This window comes from Manis javanica, chromosome 9 (assembly GCF_040802235.1).
Source record: "Manis javanica isolate MJ-LG chromosome 9, MJ_LKY, whole genome shotgun sequence".
NCBI lineage: Eukaryota > Metazoa > Chordata > Mammalia > Pholidota > Manidae > Manis > Manis javanica.
Genome location: NC_133164.1, coordinates 72,920,504 through 72,934,753, shown reverse-complemented (window position 1 = coordinate 72,934,753; position 14,250 = coordinate 72,920,504). Strand labels below are relative to the sequence as shown.

Sequence of the window (14,250 nt, the reverse complement as noted above, 5' to 3'; positions counted from 1 at the left end):
AGTCTGGCTAGAGGCTTATCTATTTTGTTTATTTTCTCGAAGAACCAGCTCTTGGTTTCATTGATTTTTGCTATTGTTTTATTCTTCTCAATTTTATTTATTTCTTCTCTGATCTTTATTATGTCCCTCCTTCTGCTGACCTTAGGCCTCATTTGTTCTTCTTTTTCCAATTTCGATAATTGTGATGTTAGACCTTTTATTTGGGATTGTTCTTCCTTTTTTAAATATGCCTGGATTGCTATATACTTTCCTCTTAAGACTGCTTTTGCTGTGTCCCACAGTAGTTGGGGCTTAGTGTTGCTGTTGTCGTTTGTTTCCATATATTGCTGGATCTCCATTTTGATTTGGTCATTGATCCATTGATTATTTAGGAGCGTGTTCTTAAGCCTCCATGTGTTTGTGAGCCTTTTTGCTTTCTTTGTACAGTTTATTTCTAGTTTTATGCCTTTGTGGTCTGAAAAGTTGTTTGGTAGGATTTCAATCTTTAGGAATTTACTGATGCTCTTTTTGTGGCCTAGTATGTGGTCTATTCTGGAGAATGTTCCATGTGCACTTGAGAAGAATGTGTACCCTGTTGCTTTTGGATGTAGACTTCTGTAGATGTCTATTAGATCCATCTGTTCTATTGTGTTGTTCAGTGCCTGTGTGTCCTTACTTATTTTCTGTCTGGTGGATCTGTCCTTTGGAGTGATTGGTGTGTTGAAGTCTCCTATAATGAATGCATTGCATTCTATTTCCTCCTTTAGTTCTGTTGGTATTTGTTGCAGGTATGTTGGTGCTCCTGTATTGGGTGCATATATGTTTATAATGGTTATATCCTCTTGTTGGACTGAGCCCTTTATCATTATGTAATGTCCTTCTTTGTCTTTTGTTACTTTCTTTATTTTGAAGTCTGTTTTTTCTCATACCAGAATTGCAACACCTGCTTTCTTCTCTCTGTTGTTTGCATGAAATATCTTTTTCCATCCCTTAACTTTAAGTCTGTGCATGTCTTTGGGTTTGAGGTGAGTCTCTTGTAAGCAGCATATGGATGGATCTTGCTTTTTTACCCATTCTATTACTCTGTGTCTTTTGCTAGGTGCATTCAGTCCATTTACATTTTGGGTGATTATTGAGAGGTATGAACTTATTGCCATTGCAGGCTTTAAGTTTGTGGTTACCGAAGGTTCTGGGTTAGCTTCTTTACTATCTTACTGTCTAACCTAACTCGCTTGTTGAGCTGTTATAAACGCAGTCTGATGATTCTTTATTTCTCTCCCTTCTTATTCCTCCTCCTCCCTTCTTCATATGTTGAGTGTTCTGTTCTGTGCTCTTTTCAGGAGTGCTCCCATCTAGAGTAGTCCCTGTAGGATTCCCTGTAAAGGTGGTTTGTGGGAGGCAAATTCCCTCAACTTTTGCTTGTCTTGGAATTGTTTAACCCCTCCTTCATATTTAAATGATATTCATGCTGGATACAGTAGTCTTGGTTCGAGGCCCTTCTGTTACATTGCATTAAGTATATCATGCCATTATCTTCTGGCCTGTAGGGTTTCTGTTGAGAAGTCTGATGATACCCTGATGGGTTTTCCTCTGTAGGTAACCTTTTATTTCTCTCTGGCTGCCTTCAATACTTTGTCCTTGTCTTTGATCTTTGCCATTTTATTTATTATGTGTCTTGGTGTTGCCCTCCCTGGATCCCTTGTCATGGGAGTTCTGTGTACCTCTGTGGTCTGAGAGGCCATTTCTTCCCCTAGTTTGGGGAAGTTTTCGGCAATTATTTCTTCAAAGACACTTTCTATCCCTTTTTTCTCTCTCTTCTTCTTCTGGTACCCCTATAATGCGAATATTGTTCCTTTTCGGTTGGTCACTCAGCTCTCTTAGAATTCTTTCATTCCTGGAGATCCTTTCAGCTCTCTCTGCATCAGCTTCTCTGCGTTCCTGGTCTCTGTTTTCTAGTCCATTAAAGGTCTCTTGCTTCTCATCCATTCTGTTTTGAAGTCCTTCCAGAGCTAGTTTTGTTTCTGTATTCTCCTTCCTTAGTTCTTGCATATTTCTCTGCAAGTCCATCAGCATGGTTATGACTTTTGTTTTGAATTATTTTTCAGGAAGACTGGCTAAATCTATCTCCCCAGTTTCCTTCTCAGGGGAAGATGTAGCAGATGCCGAAGCTGTCTGGGTTAGTCTTGTTTGGATCATACTTTTTTGCCTTTTCATGTTGACAGGTGCTATTGACTGTCAGCTGGGAGGGCCAAACTTTTCACTTGCTACTGGCCTTTCTTTACTGGGACAACTGCGACCCCTAGTGGCTTGTGTTGGGTAATTGCGTGTAGACTGGGTCTTTGTGTCTTCCCCGGCCGATATGGAGAAAACGACCCTTTCTGAGGGGGCGGGGCCTGCCTTAGGCTGCTTCCCTGCTTTCGCAGTGCCCGGAGGGGTAATGGACGGGGGCGTTGTTTGGCTGTTTACCTCCGTGAGGGTTCTCAGAGCTGTTGACCACGGGGTTAGTGCACCCGGTTTTCCCTGTAATTTCCAGCCACTGGACTGTGACCTTTGTTGTTTCCATCCAGCTGTTATGTCCCTGTCCCTTTAAGACTTTCAAAAAGCACTTGCTTTTCTTTGTCACAGGGGCATCAGCTTCGGAACCCACTCAGAGACCTTGCTGCCCTATTTCCCTAGTTTCCAGCCCTCCATGCATGCACTGTGTCTGCGCTCTGGTGCAGGTGGCTGGGGCTGGGTGTTTAGCAGTCCTGGGCTCCCTCTCCCTCCCGCCAGGAGCTGGGGGGAGGTGTGCTCGGGTCCTGCTGGGCCGGGGCTTGTATCTTACCCCTTTCACCAAGCGCTGGGCTCTCGCATGAGCGGATGTAGTCTGGCTGTTGTCCTGTGTCTTCTGGTCTCTCTTTTAGGATTAGTTGTATTTATTCTTTTTTCAAAAATATGTATGTTTTTGGGAGGAGATTCCCACTGTCCTACTCATGCCGCCATGTTGGCTCCACCCCTCTAACAACATCTTTTAAACTACACTTTTTGTTGTAGTTGAAGTTAACACTCATTTCTGTCAGCTTATTTTAATCAGATCACTGGCCAACTACCTCCTTGCACAATGTGGGAATAAGGCTTGATTTGGGACGGGAAAGAAGAGAAAGAGATGGCTGGGGTACCAAAAGGTTTTTGGCGGGTCAGAATTCCGTGTGAGTTCCGCTGAGTCTACAGGTTAGAGAAAGAAAGGCCAAGGATGGGGGAGAAGTAGGAGGGGCTGTGCCAAAAGCAAACCTTACCTACTTGGAAATGCAGCATGTGTGCCCCTGAAAATTACTGGTAGGTGGTAAATGTAACCCTGAAGAAATACCTGTTGACTAAAATTATTGCGAGCTTGGAAATGGTGAATGGGCTCGGGTTCCCCTTTCCAAGAGATCCGCTTCTCCTTCTCCAGTTCCAATCCTGTATGTGTCTTACGTGCTCTTGCTTCAGTAAAATGATAGCTATATACATTTTAGCAATTATTTATAGTATTAAACTCTGGCTTTCCTCTCCTCTTCCTCTCTGTTTTTTCTTCTCTCTCCTTTTTCTTTCTTCCTAGGCACACACACACACATGCACACACACACACATACACACCACTACTATCACCACTGGCACGCCCCTCAGGAAAAAGAATAAAAGATAAGAGGGAGAAAGAGAAGATAAGAGAGGCTTCATACAATTCCCATCTTTTCCATCTCCAGTTTTAGGTTCAGTGAGGTAGAGCAATTCAGTCACCTTCCTATTTCCTTGACTTTTAAAATGTAACATGCCCACCTGATGCTGAGTCCTCTGTATTTGCCATTGAATGTGTTTAAAATGTTAAGATAACACTTCATAAGGCCAAAGGACATACATGAACAAAGAATGAGAAAGACGATGAGAGTCCGATGAAAGAATTAGTTATATAACATTCTTAGTTTAGAATAAAATGGACTTAGAATGAAAATTCAGAATGAGGGGAGTTAGCAAAGAGGTGATAAAAGAGTAATTTGAAATGTGAGGGAAAAAACTTCATGATCACATGTACATATTTTGCTGAAGCAGATAGCCCATGAACTTGAAAAGCAAGATATATACCATGTTCCCTTGATCATGAGGACCTTCTGCATTTTTACCCTTTTATCACTTCAGGACTGAATGAAAGTCAATATGCCTGTAACCTCAGGCCTGAATTTTGATTGAGTTCAAATTAAAGACTGGTGAAATCATGATTAAATAACTTTGCTTAGAAAATATAGATTATAAAGCTAGAATGAATCCCTTGCTTTTCATGTTACAAACAGCAGGAAGCACATGAGAAAATGCAAATCACTGCCCTATGCCAATTACAAGAGCTGCTTATTATTATAAAAGACAGGCATTTCTGAAATATGCTTCAGTCTGTCAGGTTTTTGAACACGTGGGCACCACTATGTTGAAGGTACTATTATGGAAATAAACTGGATGATCAATGTTATTTAAAGAAAACTTTATTTGGCTCTTTTGATGGATGGGTTACCATGGTCCAGTTTTAATTTTTTAAGTTTAGTTTTAGCTGTGATGGATCTTCTCCAAATGAAGAATGTGTGATTCTCTCTGAACTTTGAAAATCATCTCAAAATTTTTGTGGCATCTCAGATGAGAGACATCTTAGATGAGAGACTTAGACATCTCAGAGAGAGATTTCTTAAATGAAAGGGATCTTAGAGAGCATCATATGAGCCTATCTTCCCATGTCAGTAAAGGAATCTATAGAAAGTTGACAGATGGCATCAAGCCCTGGTTTACTGCTTCCTGCCTCAGTACATGTCTCACATGTAATCTATGTGAGACAGTTCATATCTGTTCATATCATAGAAAAACTTCCTCATATTGGCTTCCTGGCTGCTACTTTCTGACTTCTGTCCACAGTTTTAGTTCTTTTCCCTGGCACAAGATATTGCAAACAGACACTCATCTGTTACTGTATACTTTCTCCAGTTCTCCAGGCAAAACATTCCAAAGTTCACTGTCTGGCTGATTATGCTTCTAGCCCTCAACCCTCTCTTCTGCTTCTATGGACTCTGATTTGTCAATGTCTCTCTTAAAATATTGTTCCCACTAGTGAATGAAGTAGCTTAGGTGTAGTCTAAGCAGTGTAGAACACTGGCCAGTAACCAGTTTCTCCTTTATCTAGGCGGTCTATTTTACAAATTCACACCAAAATTATGCTAGTTTCCTTTTTAGCAGCCATAATCCACAGGTAAGATTATGCCAACTAAATTCTTGGTCTTTTAAAGTACAATTATTGTTACCATTTTCTTGGGAAATTGATTTAAAAAAAATAGAAATTCTGATGGTTAAAAATGCCATCTTGTTGATTTTGCTCATAGTTCCAGATAACCCATTTTCCCATCTATCATATTACCCAATGTTAGTTATCTGAGCCATCCTCAGATTTCAGCACGCCTTCTATATCTTTATTGCATTAATTATTCTTTGTATCAACACCCCTATTACAATTGTGTGGCTCATAGTGGGCTCAGGATTGGTATATAGTACACTGGTAAATAGGGCAAAGGCTGGGCCAGCATGTTAGAGTTTGTCACTAGACATCTTCCAGTTTGGATTGCAATAATTCACTGGTCATGAGTCATTGGATTTGGTTTTTCATGCAACCATGGGTTCCAGGGAGATTCTATGTGCTACTGTGATGAGATTTTAAATAGGATCCTCAACATTCTAATACAGCCTGTCAAAGTGTAAACTGCTGAACTCTGTTTCTTTTCTTTTAGTTCATTCCTTTCCATTATTGGAATCTTTTACTAATTCTCCCTAACGCTAATAGGGCACAGATTTCTTTGAGAGTAAGAATCATGTCTTAGTCATTTTTGATATTCCTAAACTTTTTAGCAGAATTCAGCAAATGCAGTTTAGTTTGACTTATATTGCATTTATGTGCTAGGTTCCCTGGTAGACCCTGGGAATGCAAAGATACATAAAGCACTGTCTCTGCCCTTGAGAATTTTGAGTCTAGAGTGGGAATGCTAAAATCTGACTGCTTAGGTGTGAATTCTGGCTCTACTACTTACTAGCTGGTGACCTTGGGAAAATTGCTTGACCTTTCTCCGATTTAGTTTCTCATCTGTTACGTAGTGCTAATCATAGCACCTACCTCAGAGAATTAATGTGAGGAGAGTACAAACATAAACTAATACCTATAATTTAAAGTCGTAATGGCTAAGTATATAGTTGCTGAATCACAGTGTTGTACACCTGACACCATTTGGTATGTATTTCAATATTTCAATAAAAAATAGGCAAAAAGAAATTATGTGAGGGACGTAAGACTAACAAAATGGCAACATACTTTCTGAGTTTGAAAAGAAGCCAATAGAAAAAGTAAAGAAATGAGCATGAAAGCATCTGTTATGACGGGGAAGAGGCACAGAAAGAAGAGAAGGAGACCGGAAACATGACCACGTCATCTTTGAAAGTGAGATGCAAAATTAAACCAAGTGCCCTCGTATTTTCTACTTGCAACCAGAGAAAATCTATTTTCCATAAATACATCTGATTTAGGAAAGGGAGATAATGGTTTGGCTCTTCAATATTAAGGTAATTTCAGTTCTGAAACTAGTTCATCCTGCATGAATTTAAGCAGTATGCAATAAAATTGGTAATAATCTTCCCCAAATCAGCATCATCTTTTCATCATCTAACCCAGATTTAGGAATTAGGTTACTCTAATCATATGACACATTAGGACTTACCCTTCATTCACTTACCTTGTTTCTGAGGAGTCTTATTTTGAGACTCCCAGAGTTAATGAAACCTTCAATAGTTAGGCTTTAGAGGTATTATTTCATAGTCTCCAGTACAGTGATCATCTTTTCTTTACAGTCTTAGCTTTGGTCACTAGCTGACATAGTGTGTCTCAGGTTTCTCCACTCTGAGGTTATTTTTTCCCATGTCCATTCTGTTTCTTTTTTTAGGAAGAAAACAGTATGTGGAGCCTGGGCTAGGAGCGGGGAGTTAGATCCACCGCCATGATGGACGCTGAGGGTCTACATCATTTGGAAATCTTCTGCATAGGACATTTCTGTTCAACCCCATTCATAAACAATATGTATAGTATTTTATTTTTACTGGTGTGGGTGCCAGACAGTTGTGCCAGGCTTTTGGTGATGCTGCAGCACCGCGGTGTTTGGTGCTCAGGTCATGCCTGCCTGGCAGCGGTGAGCTCCTTCCACCGGCTCCTGTTCCCTCTGACATATTCCATCTTTGTGGGTCTTCGTTCTTGGTGTTACTTCCTTACTTTGTGATCCTTGAATAGTGTCCTGAGTCCTTTATTTATTGTCTCATTTTTAGTATCAGCCATTTCTTCAAAGATCCCTGGTTCCCTTCATTTGAGAATGGTATTAAAAATCTACATGTGCTCAGAGGAGAATGCAGGGAAATATATGCAACTCCTCCAACCTATGTATACATTCCTAAGCATAAAGATTTCTATGTGGAACTTTATGTATGCATATTAAGCTAAAGATGAGTTTATTCTGATGTCTCCATTATCATATGGATATTGTCACATACTCCTTGCTCATCTGTAACTGCACTGCAATATGGAGAAACCTGGCTCTCATCAGCTGCCGTTTATTAAATTCAGTGATTGCCCCATTCCAGTTTACAGGTATAGTGGTTCCAGCATTCTTAGCTAATACCCCCTTTTGATTGAAGACAAATCAAAAACAGTGGAAACCAACAGATGTCTGAAATAAAAGGGTTTATTGAGACTTTACAGATGTTAGCCAGAAAAGGGATTCATTTCTGAGACAGGAAGTTTCTGGTTCACCAGCAGCCAGACCAGTGAGCAGAAACAACTTGTCTGCCAGACTCAAGAAACAGGGATCATTCATAAGGGGTCTGAGGGAAAGAAAGTTCTTTAAGTTTATACTGGTGTTAGATAAAGGTGGTGGGCAAACGTGAAGTGAGAAAGTCCAGGGATAAGTGGATAGTCCGTAAGGAAGGACCCTGGATTGGTTGTCGATGATGGTCAGACATTGTTCATGCTCAAGAGGAATGCTGTGCTTCTAGGACCTTCTAGCTAACAGCTGAAATGATTTCACCCAGTCACATGGACTTTCTGGCTAGCTATGGCCCTGGCTATTGGATGAGCACCTTCCCTTGTCTCTTCCCCTGGTCCTGCAGCCCTTACGGCACTTAATTTTAGAACATCAGAATTTTTCCTTATCCTGAGAAGGAATTTTCTAAACTGGAGTCCACTGTTTATTTACATCATTAGTCTACATTGCCAAAGTTATTTAGGTGAGCATGTTTTGCCCCAACACTGACTGATTTTTTTTCATATATATTTTTTATTAAGGTAACATTGATATGCAATCTTATGAAGGTTTCACATGAAAAACATGTGATTACTAGATTCAAATATATTATCAAGTCCCCTCCCCACATACCCCATTACAGTCACTGTCCATCGGTGTAGTAAGATGCCACAGAGTCACTACTTGTCTTCTCTGTGCTACACTGTCTTCCCCGTGACACCCCCCACACATCATGTGTACCAATCATAATACTTCTCAATCTGCTTCTTCCTCCCTCCCCACCCACCCTCCCCTCACCCTCCCCTTTGGTCACCGCTCGTCCCTTCTTGGAGTCTGTGAGTCTGCTGCTGTTTTGTTCCATCAGTTTTGCTTTGTTGTTATACTCCACAAATGAGTGGTCATTTGGTTCTCTGCCTGACTTATTTCACTGAGCATAATGCCCTCGAGTAGTTCCATCCATGTTGTTGCAAATGGAAGGATTTTTTTCCTTCTTAGGGCTGAATAGTATTCCATTGTGTATATGTACCACATCTTCTTTATCCATTCATCTACTGATGGACACTTAGGTTGCTTCCATATCTTGGCTATTGTACAAAGGGCTATGATAAACATAGGGGTGCATATGTCTTTTTGAATCTGAGATCTTGTTTTCTTTGGATAAATTCCTAGGAGTGGAATTCCTGGGTCAACTGGTATTTGGTTTCATTCTCTTAAATGTAGCTGTCCAGTTTTGCCAACACCAGTTGTTGCACAGACTCCTTTAATGTATATTAATTGACCATAAATGCTTGGGTTTATATCTAGGCTGTCTTTTCTCTCCCATTGATTTATGGGTCTGTTGTTGTGCCAGTACCAAGTTGTCTTGATTACTGTTGCTTTTTAGTAGAGCTTAAAGTCAGGGAATGTAATCCCCCCAGCTTTATTATTCCTTCTCAGGATTACTTTGGCTATTCGGGGGGGTCTTTTGTTGTTCCATGTGAATTTTAGAACTATTTGCTCTAATTTGTTGAAGAATGCCATTGGAATTTTGATAGGGATTTCATTCCTTTAGGCAGGATGGCTGTTTTGACAATATTAATTCTTCCTATCTATGAGCACAGGATGGGTTTCCATTTATTGGTATCTTCTTTAATTTCTTTCATGAGTGTCTTGTAGTTTTCAGAGTATAGTTCTTTCACTTCCTTGGTTAGGTTTATTCCCAGGTATTTTATTCTTTTTGATGCAATTGTGAATGGAATTGTTTTCCTGATTTCTCTTTTTGTTAGTTCATTATTAGTATATAGGAATGCAACAGATTTATTTGTATAAATTTTGTATCCTGCAACTTTTCTGAATGCAGATGTTACTTCTAGTAGTTTTGGAGTGGATTATTAGGGCTTTTTATGTACAATATCATATCGTCTGCAAACAGGGACCATTTAACTTCTTCCTTGCCAATCTGGATGCTTTTCATTTCTTTGTGTTACCTGAGTGCTGTGGCTAGGACCTCTAGAACTATGTTGAATAAAAGTGGGGAGAGTGGGCATCCTTGTCTTGTTCCCTATCTTAAAGGAAATGCTTTCAGCTTCTCCCTGTTAAGTATGATGTTGTCTGTGGGTTTGTCCTTTAATGTAGTTATATTCTTTGTCACATTTTGTTTTTCATCCTGTGATACTTTCACTGTCTACATAATAAAATTTGAATTGGTTTTTATTTCCTCTTACAATGTAAAAACCTTTGGGTTTGGAGAAATGCATAGTAGCACGTGTCATCCACTAAAGTGTCCCATGGAATTCTCCAAGCCCCACCTCATGATCTATTCACCATCTGTGTAATTTTGCCTTGTCCATAATGTTCTGGAAATGGGGTCCCACAGTGTAAAGGAAATGCGGTCCTATAGTTTAAAATTCTTTTAGTTTTCAATATTCACATCAGATTCATCCACGTATCTCAATGGGCTGATGCTGATTTCTAGTGCTGGATAATATTCAATTACATGAGTGGGGAGGAAAGATAATTTTCCCTCTATCCTCCTGTGTATGTGGCTGAGACCTTTCTGGTAATAAAAGATAGATTAACATGAGAAAACAAACAGAAAGTTAATAATATGTGTCTCTCTCGTTGCAGAGAAAATGGAGTTCCCACGGCCAGGCTGCTTGCCTGACCCTCACCTACTCACCCACTTGGCATGCCCTGTGCTGTCTCCTGACTCCTCAAAATGTGTGTGCATTGTGATCTCATGACTGCCTACTGAGCTTGTGCAGGCTTGCATACTGGTTGGCAGGAGGTCACTGATGTCTGTGCTGCTATATAAGGATCTTTGCCTGGTGCTCTATTGCAGAGTGTGGATCAGAGACTTGCTGCATGCAGATACAGGAGGTGTAATCTCAGCACTGAACTGGCCACCGGGAGAATAAAGCTTGGTTTGAACCGTGTAGCCTTGTCCTGTTTTGGGCTCGTGGAATCCACTGCGAACTTGCCAGGAGCTGAGCTCCTACGCTTCACCCATATATGTTAGACTCCTAGTAAAACTTAGTAAGTCCCACAAAAGACACAAACCATCACTGTAAATGACATCTTCATGTAAGAATGAAAGAAAAGATGTTGGCTGTGGGGGAGGCCAGTTATGGGAGGTTTTCAGGCAAAGCACCATAAAAGGCATCTGGTTTTTATTCACATTTATGTCTTTGCCTGTGCTAAGATTTCTAGATTCAGTCATTCACCTCTTCCTGATTCAGAGGGGAAGACACCCTCACAAATGGAGATTTCCCTTGCACAGGTAAATCTCATACAAAAGGCCAACTTCCAGTGGGTTTTCAGAGTTTCTCTTGTGTTTGCAGTTTCCGAATAATAACCAGTGTAGAATAATCACTCTAACAAAGAGGTGTATCCTGGGGTGACAAAACAGGTGCCCCTTCAGGTCCTTAACCATAGAGAAGTTGTGGGGATATTTGGCTCTCTTTCAGTCTGAATTTCCAAAATTTAATAGATTCAGCCTGACCGCGGCGAGATGGACCCGCCTGCCCTGGGCCGAGAGCACATCCAGCCTGTAGGTGTGCAGAGAGCCCTTGGGCAGCCGCTCACCCACCTGCCCCCTGAGAGCGCGTCTTGGGCCTCCGCCTGGCTCCCCGCGGTCGGACAGGAGCGCGGCTTTCTGTGTCCAGGGAGGCGCGGTGACCCACGGAAAGGTGAGTGGAAACCGGGAGAAGCCTCCTGGGCACCGGTTGCAGGGGGCTCAGCTATGGGATGTCCCGGGAGGAAGGGCTTGCTGTGGAGACCGGGGTTTAGTGATTTCTGTGTGAGGTGTGAGTGGGGCCTGGTTTTCCCAGCTGTCTTCGTTGGAAAGACTGTGCTTTCCCCACCATGTGTCCTTGATTCCTTGGTCCTAGACCAGCAGCCGTCTGCTCTGCGACAGCCCCACTGCTCCACGGCTCCAGAACCCAGGTTCTAGCCGGGACTGAAGCCTCCACTCCGAGCTCCTTGGGGGTGGTCTGTTGTGCAGGGTCCCGCGTGGTTTCACACATGTGTGGAGATAAAACTGCAGACATAACTCATGCAGAAATCTGAGTTCTGTGAGATTGGGTAATACAGAGATGGATGCAGAACTCAGAATACCAGCTATGCTTATATAAAGGATACACAGGGATTTTGAAAACCCTCACAGCCATCTACGTAGATGACACTGCTAAACTTTTTGTATTCAAATGCCAAAGTTAACTGGCTTAAAAGTTGACTTACTTTTTACTAAATTCTCTAGAGCTGTGGAACTATTTGTGTTTTGATTTGTTTTGGATTTAGCTTGGTGTCTCTATTTTCCTTCCACATAGTGTTTCTGCATTCATGTATTCTTAAATCGAAGACCACATAATTTACTTATTATAAAGTCTTATGTGTAAAACCAAGACATGTATCCAGCAATAAAACATTCTGTGAATGTAGGTCATGATATCAGGGCTTTTTTTCTCCCCAAAAGTGGAATATACACTTCTATAGAGGAAAATTAAAATATGTTAATTTTTTAAAATAAAGATTTAATATTATTTTGATGCCGTCCAAATAGTAAATCAAAGTACATAATTGTATTTTAAATAATTAAATTAAGATGTCAACTTATTAAATATATTGTTTCCTCTTAAACTGCTCAATGGCTAAAGGGCAATGAATCAGCTTGCAGCTGCACAACTTTAAAAGAAACTACAAATTACCAATTTTAAGTGTTGCCAGCTACAATAACATTTATTAACTGATATTTGTGTTTGTTCTTCTCATATAATTATTATGTTCTGTATCTCCAAAAAGTTTTCCCACATCTGTAGAAAATGTTTAGCTGTCACCGCAGGATGCTTACTACATGAAACCACTACTTCTAAGACCAGGAGCTATAGCTGATGTATCTAATACATAGAAACAAACACAGGGAACCAGACAGAGGAGGAGCCAGAGGAATATGTTCCAAGCAAAAAGAACAAGGCAAAACATCACAAAAAGTGCTAAATGAAATGGAGATAGGCAATCTATCTGAGAAAGAACACAAAACAATGGTCATAATGGTGCTCACTGAACTGGGGAAAAGAACAGATAATCTCAAGGAGGATTTCAACAAAGGGACAGAAAATATAAAAATGAACCAGTTAGAGCTGAAGAATACAACAGGAAATGAAAACACAACAGAGGGCATAAGTAGGCTGGAGGATGCAGAGGAAAGAATCAGTGAGCTGGAAGACAGGGTGGTGGAGAGTGACCAAGCTGAGGAACAGAGAGAAAAAAAATTTCTAAAATGAGAATACATGAAAAATCTCTGTGACACAGTCGGATATCACCTCACACCAGTTAGGATGGCCAACATAGAAAAGACTAAGAACAAAAATTGCTGGCAAGGAGGTGGACAAACGGGAACCCTCCTACACTGCTGGTGGGAATGTAAACTAGTTCAACCATTGTGGAAATCAATAAGCAGGTTCCTCAAAAAACTAAAAATAGAAATACCATTTGACCCAGGAATTCCACTCCTAGGAATTTACCCAAAGAAAACAACTTCTCAGATTCAAAAAGACATATGCACGCCTATGTTTAATCTCAGCACTATTTACAACAGCCAAGATATGGAAACAACCTAAGTGTCCATCAGTAGGTGAATGGATACAGAAGATGTATATATACACAATGGAATACTATTCAACTATAAGAAAGAAACAAATCCTACCATTTGCAACAACCTGGATGGAACTAGAGGGTATTATGCTCAGTGAAATAAGTCAGGCAGAGAAAGACAAATACCACATGATTTCCCTCATTTGTGGAGTATAACAATGAAGCAAAACTGAAGGAACAAAATAGCAGCAGACTCACAGACTCCAAGAAGTGGAGGGGTAGGGGAGGGTGAGTGGGGACAGAGGGAGAACAGGATTGTGGGGTATCATGATTGGTGCACATGGTGTGTGTGGGGTCATGGGGAAGACAGTGTCACTAAGGGAAGACAAATAGGGACTCTGTGTCATCTTAGTACACTGATGGACAGTGACTGCAATGGGGTATGGGGCAGACTCGATAATAAGGGTGAATGTAGTAACCACATTGTTTTTCTTGTTAAACCTTCATAAGAGTGTATATCAATGACACCTTAGTAAAAAAAAAAAAAAGACAGCATCTCTGTGACACCTCCAAACCAAACAATATTCTCATAATAGGGGTGGGTTCTGGAAGCACAGAGAACCCTTAACAAGATGAACCCAGGGAGGTCCACACCAAGACACATAGTAATTAAAATGGCAGAGATCAGCGATAAAGAGAGAATCTTAAGAGCAGCAAGAGAAAAGCAGACAGTTACCAGTATCTACAAGGGAAACTCCATAAGGCTATCAGATTTCTCAGCAGAAAGTTTACAGGCCATAAGGAAGGGGCATGGAATATTCAAATTACTGAGAGGAAAAAAAAAACCCTACAACCGAGAATATTCTCCCAAGCAATGTTA

At 40.7% G+C, this 14,250-nt stretch overlaps 1 long non-coding RNA gene across 1 annotated transcript in view; it reads left to right on the top strand.

Annotated features, from left to right (window-relative positions):
- The window catches only part of LOC140843404 (uncharacterized), a 49,528-nt gene extending 38,373 nt beyond the window's left edge, over window positions 1-11,155 (top strand). Inside the window, exon 3 of the long non-coding RNA XR_012121132.1 lies at window positions 10,407-11,155. This is a non-coding gene — a long non-coding RNA (uncharacterized lncRNA). The remainder of the gene's footprint in view (window positions 1-10,406) is intronic.
- The last annotated feature ends 3,095 nt before the right edge of the window (window positions 11,156-14,250 follow it).